Genomic DNA, 14,665 nt, shown 5'->3' with positions numbered 1-14,665 from the left:
TTGAAAAGCCAAGTGGAAAAGGAGATGTAAAAGTTCTCTGAAGAAAATAATTGCTTTAGAATTAGGATTGAACAAATGGAAGCTAGTGATATTATAAGGAAACAAGACAAAGTAAAGCAAATCTAAATGAATAAAAAATAGAGGGTAATATGAAATATCTCCTTGGAAAAGCAGCTGACCTGGAAAATAGATCCAGAAGAGATCATTTGAACATCATTGGACTACCTGAAAACCATGACAAAATAAGAGGTTAGGCAGCATCTTCCAAGAAATTGTCAGGGAAAATTGCCCTGATATTCTAGAAGCAGCAGGTAAAATAGAAATTGAAAAAAACCTACCAATTACCTCCTGAAAGAGTTCCCAAAAGGAAAACCTCCAGGAATATTATAGCCGTATTTCAGAGATCCTAGGTCAAGGAGAAAATATTGCAAGCAGCTAAGAAAAGGAATTCAAATACTGTGGAAAGACAACAAGGATAACACAAGATATAGCAGCATCTATATTACAGGATAAGAGGACATGGATTATGTTATTCCAGAGGGCCAAGGAACAGGGACTATAGTCATGAATCACCTACCCAGCAAAACTGTGTATAATCTTTCAGAGGAAAATATGGGACTTAAATGAAAAAGATTACTTTCAAGTATTCATGATGAAAAGATCTGAACTGAATGGCAAATTTGACTTTCAAATACAAGACCCTAGAGAAGCATAAAAAGGTAAACAGGAAAAAGAAATAATGAGGGATGATAAAATATTAAACTGTTTACATTCCTACATGGAATGATAATACGTCTAACTCATAAGAGCTCTCTCAGTATTAGGGCAGCTGAAAGGAATACACTTAGATAGAGAAAACAGGTCTGAACTGAATATGAAGAGATGAGATCTTTAAAGCATTTATTTTTTGTTATCCTTGTTCTTTGTGGGGCAAGAAGGGTGGGGGTGTCTTATGTCTGGGGCTGGATTTGGGTTTGGGACCTCCTGGGTCCAGGGCTGGTGCTTTGTCCATTGTGTCACCTAGCTAACCCATGATGACATCTTTAAAATAGGGTAGAGGGGTAGGAGGAATGCAGTGGGGTAGGAGAAGGGGAGAGGTGGACTCGGGAGAGGTAACTCATATGAAGGAAACAAGAAAAAAGCTTATGGATGGAAGGGGAAGAGGGGGAAGGAGTGGGGGAGTGAGTAAACCTTACTATCATCAGAATTAGCCCAAAGAGGATATAACATACATATTCAAGTAGGTATAGTAATATATTTTTGCCCTGAGGGAAAGTGGGAGGGGGTGTTGAAGAGGGAAAGGAAGGAAGGGCAGTTTGAGGGGAGGGAGCAGTAAAAAGCAAAACACTTTTGAGGAAGGTGAAGATACTTTGCATAACTGCACAGGTATGACTTAGACTGAATTGTTTGATTTCATAGGGAGGGTTGAGGAGGAAGGGAGGAAGAAAAATTTAGGACACAGAATTAGCTCAAAGGCCTTAATCTCATAAGTGTGGGCTCAAGGAGGGAATAACATACACACACAATTGGAAAAAGTAATCTATTTAACCCTATAGGAAAGTAGGAGGGGAAAAGGATAAGGAGGGAAGGGTGAAAGAAGGGAGAGCAAAGCAGGGGAGGGGACAGTCAAAAGTAAAACACTTTTGAGAAGGAATAGGATAAAAAAAGATAGAAGTAGAGTAAATATCATGGGAAGTGAATAGGAGGGAAGGAAATAGATGATTAACTATAATGGCAAAACAAATGGTACCTACTCTGCTGGGCTATTTTGAAGAAAATTCCTTGTCCAGTTTAAGGTACTGTATAAAAGTTATGATGAACAGGATGCTATCAGAAAAACCTGAAAAGACCTATATGAACTGAAGCAGAGTGAAGTGGACTGTATATAAAAAATAATAGCAATAGGGTAAGATGATGTGCTGGGAGGCATGTGGTTGTTTTCAGCAAGGCAATGATCCAATATAATTCTGAAGGACTTATGAAAATTGCAATCCATCTGCAGAGAAAGAACTGATGATATCAGAAAACAGATTGAAACACATTTTTTTTACAATTCTTTAATCTGAAGTTTTGTTTTTATCTGTTTTTTCTCACAACCTAGTTTATGTGGAGATGTTTTCCATGACTACTCATCTATAACTTATATTGAATTGCTTGAGTTCTTGGGGGTAGGGGTGGGAAGGGAGCGAGGAAGAGAAGTTGAAACACAAAGCTTTAAAAAATTGATGTCAAAATTTCTTTTTACATGTAATTTGGAAAATAAAATTCTAAACAGAAAAAAAGATAAGTACTTTGTAAATCTTGAAGTGTTACATTAATACTGGACATTATTATGATCATTATCATTTCTAAGGTGTTGGGTCCAAATTTAATATGGGGAGAGTTAATTGAGTGACTCGCCAAATATTGGGGTTCAGAAAATAATGAGGGACCTCTATGTCCAAAGCTTCCTCTCCTCTGAACTGCCCTTTTTATTTATTTCTCTGCAGCCAATAAGAAAAGAGCTTAATAGCCTTTTTTTCACAAACAAATCAGGTTTTATTAAAAGTCAAGGACAAGGAAATAGGGAAAGAGGAAAATGGATAATTTCCCTGGGTCTAGCAAAGGCTTTTCAAAACCCAAATTCGTTTTCAGCTCAGCTAATTCAAAGAGCTGGATTTTATTAACTCACCACCAGGGGTCCATAATTTCTATGGCAGCCAGTCTCCAGTCTACTCCAAAGGCTCCTCCAAAGCCAGAGAGAGAGCTACTTCCTGTTGGGGACCCTTTTTCTACCTTTTTCTCCCTCCCCTAAAAAGGGAGGTCCTTCAAGTTGTGTGGCTGAGACTGGTCCTCTGTTGATTACTCAGTCCAGGGCCTCTGAGGACACTCCTTCTGAGGGTTGGCCAAGTTAGACTAGGTTTAACTGGGTGGGCCAGGTCTGGCTCAAGATCTAATTATCTTAAGTGGGTTCTTAGTGGTTTCTCACTCACACCCAATTCAAACACTACGAAATCAATCAAGTTGGAGCCCTGGGCATCTGCCAAATTCTGATCTAAGTCATATATACATTTGAAACTTACCTTGGTATATAAGGTCTTGGTCTAAACCTAATTTTTGTCAGACTGCTTTCCATTTTTCCATGTAGTTTTTTCTTTCTTTCTTTCTTTTTTTTTGGTGGGGCAATGAGGGTTAAGTGACTTGCCCAGGGTCACACAGCTAGTAAGTGTCAAGCGTCTGAGGTTGGATTTGAAATCAGGTAATCCTGAATCCAGGACTGGTGCTTTATCCACTGCGACACCTAGCTGCCTTCCATGTAGTTTTTGTCAAGTAATTTGAGTCCTTATTCCAGTAGATGTGGTATTTGGATTTATTCAACAATTTATTGAACCAGGTTTGTTTGTTTCTTTATGTTGCTTTAGCCTCTTTGCTAATATTTTATTTAAAATGTTTGCATCAACACTGGGAATATATGATGTATAGTTTTCTTTGGCCATTGTGACTCTGAGTTAGTCATTTGTATCATATAAGGCATTTGGTAGAATCCTTTGTTTTGTAATATTGGAATTAATCAATTTTTGGAACTTGATAAAATTCATATAGCTAAACAAATAAAAACAATAGTATTTTCAAAAACTTATATTTTCCTAAGTTACATGTAAAACAAAATTTAATATCCATTAAAATTTTTAAGACATTCATTTTTTGATTGAGGTTATTCCCCATTTGTTTGAAAGTGTCCATTTTTTCTTTCTTTCTATTTTTTTTTACCCATCTTCATTTTTGTACTGAAAATTTTTTTCTTTATTTAGTATTTTATTTCCCCCCAATTTATGAGCATCCCTTCAGTTCCCAATTCTTTGCCACCAGAAAAGAGCTTCTATAAATATTTTTGTACCTATCATTCCTTTTCCTTTTTTTAAAATCTCTTTTTGGATACATAATTAGTAGTAGTATTGCTATGTCAGATAGTTTGCATGGTTTTATAGTCCTTTGGCCATAGTTCCAAACTGCTCTACTTAAAGATGGAATTAGTTCACAACTCTACCAACAGTGCATTAATGTATCATTTTTTCCACATCCCCTCCAATGTCTGTCATATTCTTCTTCAGTTCTGTTAGCTAATCTAGGAGGTATGAAGTAGTACTACAGATTTTTTTTTTGATTTGCATCTCTCTGATTAATAGTGAGTTAGAGCAGTGTTTTTTATTTTAAATTTTCATATGGCAATAGATAGCTTTGATTACTTCATCTGAAAGCTGTTCATATCTAAAGTTGTTCATATCTTTTTGGCTTTTATTTTATAAATTTGACTCAGTTCTCCATTTGTTTGAGAAATGAGGCCTTTATCAGAGAAATATGTTTCAATTCCCCCTCCCCACACACACACAATTACTATTTTGTTTTGTTTTTGCGGGGTAATGGGGGTTAAGTGACTTGCCCAGGGTCACACAGCTAGTACGTGTCAAGTATCTGAGGCCAGATTTGAACTCATTTCCTCCTGACTCCAGGGCTAGTGCTTTCTCCACTGTAACACCTAGCTTCCCTCCCTGCCCCCCAATTACTATTGCTAACTCTCCTATTCCCTCCATTCTATTCCCTTCTCTCTTTTTATTCTATTCTCTCTCTTTTCACCCTGTCGCTCCTCAAAAGTGTTTTGCTTCTGATTATCCCCTCCCCTATCTGCCCTCCATTCTATCATCCAGGTCACCCTCTTATCCCTTTCCCCTCCTACTTTCCTAAAGGTAAAATAGATTTCTATAACAAATTGAAAGTGTATGTTATTTCCTCTTTAATCCAATTCCAATGACATTAAGGTTCACTTACTCCTCTTCACCTCCCCCATCTTCACTTCCACTGTAAAAGCTTTTCTTTGCTTCTTTTATGTGAGATAATTTACCCCATTTTACCTCTCCCTTTCCCTTTCTCCCAGTGCATTCCTCTATCACCCCTTAATTTTGTTTTTTTCAATATTTCATCCCTTAATATTCAACTCACACCTGTGTCCTTTGTCTATATATACTCTTTCTAACTGCTCTAATAGTGAGAAAATTCTTGTGAGTTACAAGTATCATCTTCCCATTTAGGGATATAAACAGTTTAAACTTTTAAAATTTCTTATGGTTTCCTTTTCCTGTTTACCTTTTTATGCTTCTCTTGAGTCTTGTATTTGAAAGTCAAGTTTTCTATTGAGCTCTAGGTTTTTCATCAAGAATGCCTGAAAGTCCTCTTTTTCATTGAATGCCCATATTTCCCCCCTGAAGGATTATCCTCAGTTTTGTTGGGTAGGTAAATTGTGGTTGTAATCCTAGCTCCTTTTGCCATGAACAATATCATATTCTAAGTCCTCTCATCCTTTAATTTAGAAGCTGCTAAAACTTGTGTTATCCTGACTCATAACTCCACGATATTTGATTTTTTTTCTTTTCTTTTTTGGCTGCTTGCAAAGCCTGCTCCTTCTTTGTTGGGGCCCGATTCACCCTCACCCCAGTACAGCAGAACTTTCCTGTCAACCTTCTAAGTTGTTTTTGGCTGGAAAATTATTTCACCCTGTCCTTTTGTGGGTTCTACTGCTCCAGGAATTGTCTTATGGCATTATTTAAAGGTTTTTGGAGGGGTTTGGGGGAGAGCTCAGGTGAGTCACTGCCTTTCCTCCACTATCTTGGCTCTGCCTCCCTCTGTTTTTTCTTGCTGTTCTTTGCAACTTAGTTTTTCCATTCAGTATCTTTTGATTCATTTCCTTCAAGTTCATCTGTAGTCCCTGTAGTCAGAGTACTTTTTTCCCCCCCAAACTAGTTGGATAACCCTTGGGAATGCAAACTTGAGGTTAACACTCTCTTAATAGAATTTAGATCTTTCTTTCCTCAGAGGGGAAGACCAGAGAATACAAGGGTCAGTTCTTGAGATTTAAAGCCCCTTCTTCCTAAAAGTGAAGGAAATACCAGAGAAAGACAATGCCTATAAAAATTAAAAGAAAGATTTTATTAAGCCGAGATGAAAATCAAACATGATCATGGATGCTATCCAGCCTATTAAAAAAGAAAACACCATATAATAGATTTAAAGCATTTATATACAATTTAAATAAAGACAGGGAAGGAATTTGGAGGAAAGGTGGGTTTAGAAAAGCCCCATTCAAAGGGAGTGGTATGTGTGCTGTGTATGTGAGGAATTCTAGGTGTGGAGGTGGGCTTTGATACACACATCAAAAGGCATTCTTAGTGACAGGCATTTCATTTCAAGGTCTTGATGAGGAGATCTTTTTAAAAGTAAGGATTATAGTTGACTGTAAGGTCCATATCCATAGTCACAAATCCTGCAGTTAGATAAGGTTTTTATTGACTTCAGAGTTACTCAATGTCTAGATAGGTTTACTCTTTGTCTTTCAAGGGATTGTTGGTAGGTTAGACAATGAAGCCAGTCCTTATAGAGTTCTGGTTACCTGGATAATTAGGAGGCTCAAGAAAATCAAGGTACCCATTTTCACAGGGGTTAACCCTTAGGTGTCTTTCAAACTACTGTATTTCCTCTGTAACTGAACAGTGTGGATGCTGTCTTCCTGGTCTGTAATATGTTCCTGAGTATAAGTTCAAGGACCTATCCCTGCTGTAGGCTCCACCTGGGACCCTTTTCTTGTTGCTGGGTTCAGGTGTTACTACTGTGATAGACTCCATCACAGTCTTCAAAGATAGGTCCTATTGGATTTTGCCCTGAGGACTGACTTAGGCCATTTCAGCTTACTTTCTTCTTACCTGGGGAAGCTACAAGGAAGCTTTTTATTTGCAAGGTCTGGGCCGGGTTTGTAGCAGGTAGCCCCATACCAGCCTTTGTGGTAGGCTGACCAGAACACCCAACAGTTGCTCTGCTACAGCCAAGTACTTTAGGAAAGGCTCCATCTTGTCTTGGCGTGAACACTGCTGACATCAGGCAGAGGGTTCAGGAAATGCTGGAGGCTCCAGTGGTGGTTGCCTGCTTTCCATACCACCTTATTCCTGCAGCTTGTTCTAGATTGCCCATGCTTAACTATTATAGGATCTCTAAGGGTCTCTTTGTTCATTGAATAGGGAAATCATGATCTGATTGTTTCTCTGGTCTAATAAAATAGCACATCTCTAAACTCCAGGGAGTATTTTGAAGGGGATTTGAGATCATTTGCATCATAGCACACTGACACAAACATACACACACACACACACACACACACACACACACACACAAACACACAGAGAAATGTGTGTATGTTTGTGTCAGTGTGCTAGGATATATAATTCATATTTATACAAAATTCATATCCATATAAAATATATCATACATACACACACATATACATATACATATATACACATATGTATATATGTATATTAGTACTAACTAATCTGGGTCTGATCCTAGCTCTGTCTCTTTTTTTTTTTTTTTAGTGAGGCAATTGGGGTTAAGTGACTTGCCCAGGGTCACACAGCTAGTAAGTGTTAAGTGTCTGAGGCCGGATTTGAACTCAGGTACTCCTGACTCCAGGGCCAGTGCTCTATCCACTGCGCCACCTAGCCGCCCCTCTGTCTCTTATTTGGAATCTGCAAAGCCCTAGATTACAAAGCATTTAACATCTCTAAATCTCAGTTTCCTCAGCTAAGCAATGGGAATTCTAATGCTTACACTATTTATCCCATAAGGTGGTAGTGAGTTTTGTAAACTTTAAACCACCACAATAATCATGTAAAAAACAACTATATACATATTTTCTAACACCTACCAAAGTGTCTTATACATACTTAGTAAATGTGGAATTGAATTGAGTGTGGTCACTGAATAACATTCTACTATTTTTACTATCTTATTTTAGACAAATCATCAACTGATCTCCACCATCCCAGAGAGTTATCATTTTTCCCTCCTCAATCTTCCTCATACTATTCTTACATAGACATTGTATTTGCAGGAAGAGGATATAATCTTCTTGAAGGCAAGGTTTGTTTTGATTTTGTTTCTATATCTTCAATACCTATGATAATACCTGTGGTGTGAGTAAAAGTATATATTTGAGGGGCAGCTAGGCAGCACAGTAGATAGAGCACCGGCCCTGGATTCAAGACCTGAGTTCAAATTCGGCCTCAGACCCTTGACACTTACTAGCTGTGTGACCCTGGGCAAGTCACTTAACTCCAATTGCCTCACCAAAAAAAAAAAAAGTATATATTTGAGTTTGACTGTTTTACAGGACTATTATATTGTGATGGGTAAAATTAAATGTGGTCACCTTATTTCTGTCCCAAGTTTGGGGAAAATTAGCTGGGGTTCCTAATATAGGTGTTAGTTATAAATTAGAAGCTTTAGCACCAGTTTTGGGGCATTAAGCATTTATTAAAGTATACTAGATATTAGTAAAGATAGAGCACATTTCCCTGAAAGTTAGGAAACCCTACCTAGCCTAGAGCTCAGCCTGGCCTCTAGCCTACAGGGAAAATAGAGCTCAGCCTGGCCTGCTTCTTCCTCCAAGTCCTCTGCCACCAAGAGCACCTCTGAGAGAGTCTACCTGAGAGTAACTGCGTGTGGAAGCTTTTTCTGAATCTGGAGGAGAGTCAGTCCTTACACAATGCTTCCAGCTAATTGGGTAGCATCAACCAAATTTATTGGTTCACTGGACTTGAAGGTGGGCCTGTGTTGAGGTCAGAGTTCACACCCTCTGAGAACACACTCTCTTGAGGACCAGGCTGGTGTGGTTTTAATTGCATTAACTTTAAGTGAGTTAATTGGCTAAGTCAGTCAATCCAATCAATCTTAATCCAATCAATGGGGGGGGCCTTTGGGTATTTCCCAAACCCTATTATTTTCTCATATGCTTTTCACATAATAGACTTTTTTTTGTCTTTTTGCAGGGCAATGGGGGTTAAGTGACTTGCCCAGGGACACACAGCTAGTAAGTGTCAAGTGTCTGAGGCCGGATTTGAACTCAGGTACTCCTGAATCCAGGGCTGTTGCTTTATCCACTGTGCCACCTAGCCACCCCCCACATAATAGACTTTTTTTTTCTTTTTTTTTTTTTTTTTGTTTTTTTTAGTGAGGCAATTAGGGTTAAGTGACTTGCCCAGGGTCACACAGCTAGTAAGTGTTAAGTGTCTGAGGCCGGATTTGAACTCAGGTATTCCTGACTCCAGGGCTGGTGCTCTATCCACTGCGCCACCTAGCTGTCTCTCCACATAATAGACTTTTAATAAACATTTGTTGAAAAGAATTGGATTGAGATGAATGAAATTACTGACTGGCACTTTAAGAAAAATAAGATAATTTGAAAAACTGGAGATGGTAGTTTAATTCAAGACTTTACATTGAAAAAACAATAGCAAACAAGTATCTATAAATGGAAACTGCCTATTAAATAGTTTAAATTTTGACAAGAAAGTGTTCATAATTTCTATTTTTACATGGAAACATAAAAATATGATGATTCAAAAAAATCTGCTTTGAAATATCAAAATATCTTTCAAATTCAAAGGCATATCCTAACGTTTTGTTTTGTTTTGTTTTGTTTTCACATGCATTTTCTTGACTTCCCTATTTTCATCTGGGCATTAGCAAATTTACTACTTAGTGCTTGTCAGGTTTTACAACCCTACAGTATAGCTTTAAAAAGGAAAAGCTACTTAAAACAAATGTCTTTTTTTCCCCCCATTTCCAAAGGCAGCAGTTTATATATCTCTAAAAATGCATTCTTCAAAGAATTAGAAAGCAAATTTAAGGGTGTTATCACACCCTGGAGCTTACAGAAGAAATTTCTGTCTCTCTGTCATCTAGTCAGTGGCTGAGCAGGGGGAGTTAATAAGCTTCAAAATACAAGAAGCTGCCACAATAGTGTGTCTGGTTATCATTTGATCTGTATCTCTCCCTTTCCCCCCAACCTCCTCCTCCTCCTCCTTCTCCTCCTCCTCCTCCTTCCCTGTTTTAGAGTGCTAACTTTCCTCTCAAAATTTCTTATCTCCAGAGTTTGCCTTATTACATCTTTAAAGTAGTATATTCCCTGCCCAAGAATACCACAAACTCTCATTTTGTTTATAAGCAAGACTCATCCCTAAGCTAGGCAAATCAAAGCTGCAGTGATTCCACAAATGACTTCATGTACTTTCATAGAGGGAGGTCTACTGAATTAAAATTGGGCCTATTTAATTGCTTGCTTTCCTGTTAAAATCTCAGAGGTATAAGTAAGCTTGAAAACTTCATCTCAACTTGAACCTGTAGTCAAGTCAAAAAGCACTAAGTGGTTACTCTGTGAAAAATAGTAAATAGTGTGTGACAAGTACTAAATGATGGGAATACAAATATAAGCAAAGAGAGAGTCCCTCTCCTCAAAGAACTTACATTTTAATGGGAAAAGATAACCTGGAAAAGGAAATTTAAAAGCAGGGGCAGGAAAGGGAAGAAGAAAATCATGGTGTCATATGGTGGAGAAAGAAGTCTAGGGAATCAGGAACAGAGCCCAAAGAGGAATGAAGGAGTGAACATGACTGGCTCAGGCACTTTCCTTATGATGGAGGTCCTCTAAGAGCAGGGGAGGAGTGCTTTTCTGAGGTGAGAATATTTCTGGGACATGATACATAAGGAGCTGTTACCACTAAGATTTTCCTAAGAAAATTAATTTATAGTTTCAGAGAGTTGCCTAGATTAAGTGACTTGCCCAGAGTCACATAAGCCAATATATGTCAGAGACAGAATTTGAACTCAGGTTTTCCTAGGCTTGAGGCCAGCTCTAGAGCATGAAGTCAGGAAAACCTGAGTCCATGTCCAGCCTCATACACTTACTACCTGTGTGATGCCTAGAAAGTCCCTTAACCACTGTCTCCCTCAGTTTCCTAAGCTATAAAATGTGTATAATAATAGCACCTACCTTCCAGGTTTATTATGAAGATCCAATGAAATATTATTTGTAAATTAGTTAGCATAGAAGCTGACCCATAGATGTTCCTATACAAATTATATTTATTATATTTTTTATTATACCAGTTTGCCTTTTTTGGTGCTTTTAATATACAATATCTCATTTGGTATTCACTACAACACTATAGTATAGATATTTTTTATCCCTTTTTCATAACAGGAAAAAGGCTCAGGAATGATAGAATCATAGATTCAGATCTAGAAGGGATCTTAGTAGCTATATTATCTGACCCTTCATTTTATACATAATGTGAGAATTGGCATGACACCCCTTGGTGGGAGGGAGATTGTGAGCTCTAGCCATGAGAAGAGACCATGTGACTTTAGCATCTGGAAGTGACCTTTTCTGGGGTTTCAAAGATCAGTTTGGTGTCAGGAAGTGATGTTTGCTCGTGGGTCCTGTCAATCAAAGTTACCAGACAATTAGCTTGGAGCTGTGTGTATGTGTGTGGATGGCCTATTTGCTGTTTCACAAGAGGTAGCTGCTGAAGCGTTGGGTTTTTTTAGGTTCTTGACCTCGGCTTAGGGGGTTGGATGCTGGGGTCTCTTAGAGATAGTTAGATTTTTATCTCTCTCTCTCCTCACCAACTTCTTATGCACTTTAATACTTAAAAGTCTAAACTCTTACTAAAGCTTCTAAGTTAAGGTGATCACTCATTAGATTTTAGACATCATAGCTAGAATTTTAGCCCCCTTACATATAAGGAGACCAAAGTTTCTAAAAGTTAAGTGACTTGCTCATGGTTACACAGGGATTAAGGTTAAGAGCCATGATTCCAGTTCTTGTCTTCTTGACTCCAAGGCCAACAATAGAACTACTGCACTTTGTAGAAGCTGAGTGATCTGTTCTTAGTGACACAACCAGCAAGTGTCAGAGATAGGACTGCACCAGACTCCAATAACAATTCTCTTAATACACTTTCTCACAGCTGGAATGTTCATAGAAAAGAAAAGGGAGGGGAATAAAAAGCAATAAGAAGAGGAAGATAAAGTGGAGAGGAATTCAGCAGACACTGGCTAACATTTGTACCTGTTGGCTTTCTCCATTAGGGCAGGCCCTAGTTTTTAACTAGACTCAATATTTTTCCTAGTGCTTCACGCTAGTATTCTGCATGCCATAGGCACTTAATAAATGTTTATGAAGTTGAATTATACTAACTGACCTGTTTTATGCCTCTTTATAAGTGGAGAATATGGAAGAATTCACATTTCCACAGGGATAACTGTAATGTTATTCTTACATGTTGAGCACTGAATAGGGAATCCAAAGGCCAAGCTCTGAAAGTTTTGCTATACTTGTGAGAAGAAAATTATTTTGGCAGCAGCATTTCAGTCCTATAACATAAATTATAAAGGCCCTTTCAGAATCAACCTATTTAAACATGTTGACTTACCCTTCTACTAAAATGTTTATAGAAAGGATTTGCTACAGGGAGCAGTTTTAAAGACTACATTATACTGTCAGGGATATTAAAGCACCAAACCACAAATTGGTTACTAGGGGTACGCAAATCAGAGCTTTGAATGTCAAAGTAAAGTTACTACCAAAGTCTGGAGAGAGAGAAGACTAAGAAACTGACTGAGGGTAAGAAACCAAATATTTAAATAGCAAATCTGACAGACTACAGGACACTTACATGGCAGCCTGAGGAAACCTGTCATGGGCTATAGCAAGAATCTATTATAGCTGAACTAGGCCAAATGCAAACATGCTGTCCTCTTAAAAAAAAATTAAAAGGACTAACTCAAATAGCAATGAAGAAAGACAAATATGCATACAAAAAAGACATACAATTCAGCCATGTTGAGATCCTTGCTATATGCCAGCTGTTGAGGTCCTGAGTTAACAAGCTGGACAAACTGAGAGTCTAAATTCACCATGCATGTGAGAATTCTAGCAGAATAGTCAGATGAATAGCCAGCTAGGTGGCACAGTGTATAGTGTCAGACCTAACATCAGAAAGACTCATCTTCCTGAGTTCAAATCTATCCCCAGACACTTATTAGCTGTGTGACCCCAGACAAGAAACTTAACCTTGTTTGCCTCAGTTCCTCATCTATAAAATGAGCTGGAGAAGGAAATGGCAAATCCACTCTGGTATCTTTGCCAAGAATACCCTAAGTGGGGTCTCATGGACATGATTAAGTGACAACAATAATAGATGAATAAAAGCTCTTTAAAGATACAAAAATAAAGCCTGGGTGGGTCAATGAAGAGGGAATTGTTTGACTACTTAGCATTTCTCCTCTGCTATACTTCCTGCTCTATTGTTTTAATTTTTTTTTTTTAGTCATGTCTAATTAGGAGACATATTACTAGGTATTAAGATAGCAGTATGCTATGGATTAACACTGCAACTTGTCAACAGTTTGAATAAACTTTATTTCATGACTAATTACTGATATTAACAGTTACTATACTGCCTGGTGCATAGTAGGTGCTTAATAAATGTTTACTGATTGACTGAAGATTGCAATGGAGACTCTAATAGACAAAAACACCAACATATGAGGTAGTTTGGTATAGAAGAGACACCTAGGTTTGAATCTTGTCTCTCATACCTACTAATCGTGTTACCTTAGCCGAATGAAATGAGGTAGTCCTTCTAGGCAAAATGGTGGTGGTGGTGGTGATCATGATGATGATGATGATGATGATGATAATAATAATAATAATAATTATTATTATTATTATTTTACCTCCCAGGACTGAGATATTGCCAGTAAAGCACTATATAAATGTCAGCCATTATTACTAATGTGATGACTTACAGGGGTGGATTGCTGATGGACCATGATCTTCTGTAGTAGATGTGTTTAGGTCAGAGAAACTAACTGAGAGTTCCTAAGATAGTAATCAGCCTTTGTTTTATCAAGATCCTCCATTGTGATGTATACCCATTGACCATCTTTCTCATTCTCTTGATAATCTCAATTCACAGTGGATATATTCATGGACTAGACCAGCAGAAAGTCAACCTCAAAGTCAGGGAGACCTGGGGTTCAAGCCCTACCCCTGGAACATACTGGCTTTTGGATCTGGGATCAGTTATTTAACTTTCCAGTATAGTTGCTGATCTGTATCAATTTGGGCATATGCTCCCCAGGGAACTCTCAACTCTGATGAACTCATAGATCTAGACCAACTCTGTACCCCCCCCCCCCGTACCCCAGTGTATGGACACAAGAAATTGAAATATGAAATTAACAGGATGGGTTTTTTTTTACAGATACTTAGAATCTTTTTAAGTAGAAATTATGGAAAGACCAGAGTGTTTGAGTAAAATTAAACAGGTATATTACAGTGGAGAAGAAATCTGGCCCTGGAGTTAAAAATTTCAAATTTTACCTCTGACACTTTCTATTTTTTTGACCTAAGGGCAAGACAATTAACATCCTTCTGTCTCAGTTTCTTTATATCCAGAAAGAAGGGATTGGATTAGATGTTCACCACTTGGCCCTGAGTGGGGAGACTTTCTCACTACCACTTCTACCTTGAAAGATGAGCTTCTGACACCTCCTCCCACTTCCTGAAGACTATAAGGACTAGCACTCTACTGGCCATACTGCTTTGCTAATTACCCTGTCAAGCATTGGTTACATTGTATCTCAAACCTGATCCCTCCCCTTATTGGTTGAAATGGTTGATAATATAAAGGACTCTGGTTAGCATAGGAGTGTTTTCCAAACTTCTTGTTGGTTTTTTGTTTTATTAATTTTTTTGTGGGGCAATTGGGGCTAAGTGACTTGCCCAGGGTCA

The sequence above is a fragment of the Dromiciops gliroides genome, chromosome 3 (genome assembly GCF_019393635.1).
Source record: "Dromiciops gliroides isolate mDroGli1 chromosome 3, mDroGli1.pri, whole genome shotgun sequence".
Classification (NCBI taxonomy): domain Eukaryota; kingdom Metazoa; phylum Chordata; class Mammalia; order Microbiotheria; family Microbiotheriidae; genus Dromiciops; species Dromiciops gliroides.
The sequence above is the reverse complement of the archived record's forward strand: the minus strand, read 5'-3'. Positions refer to the sequence as shown.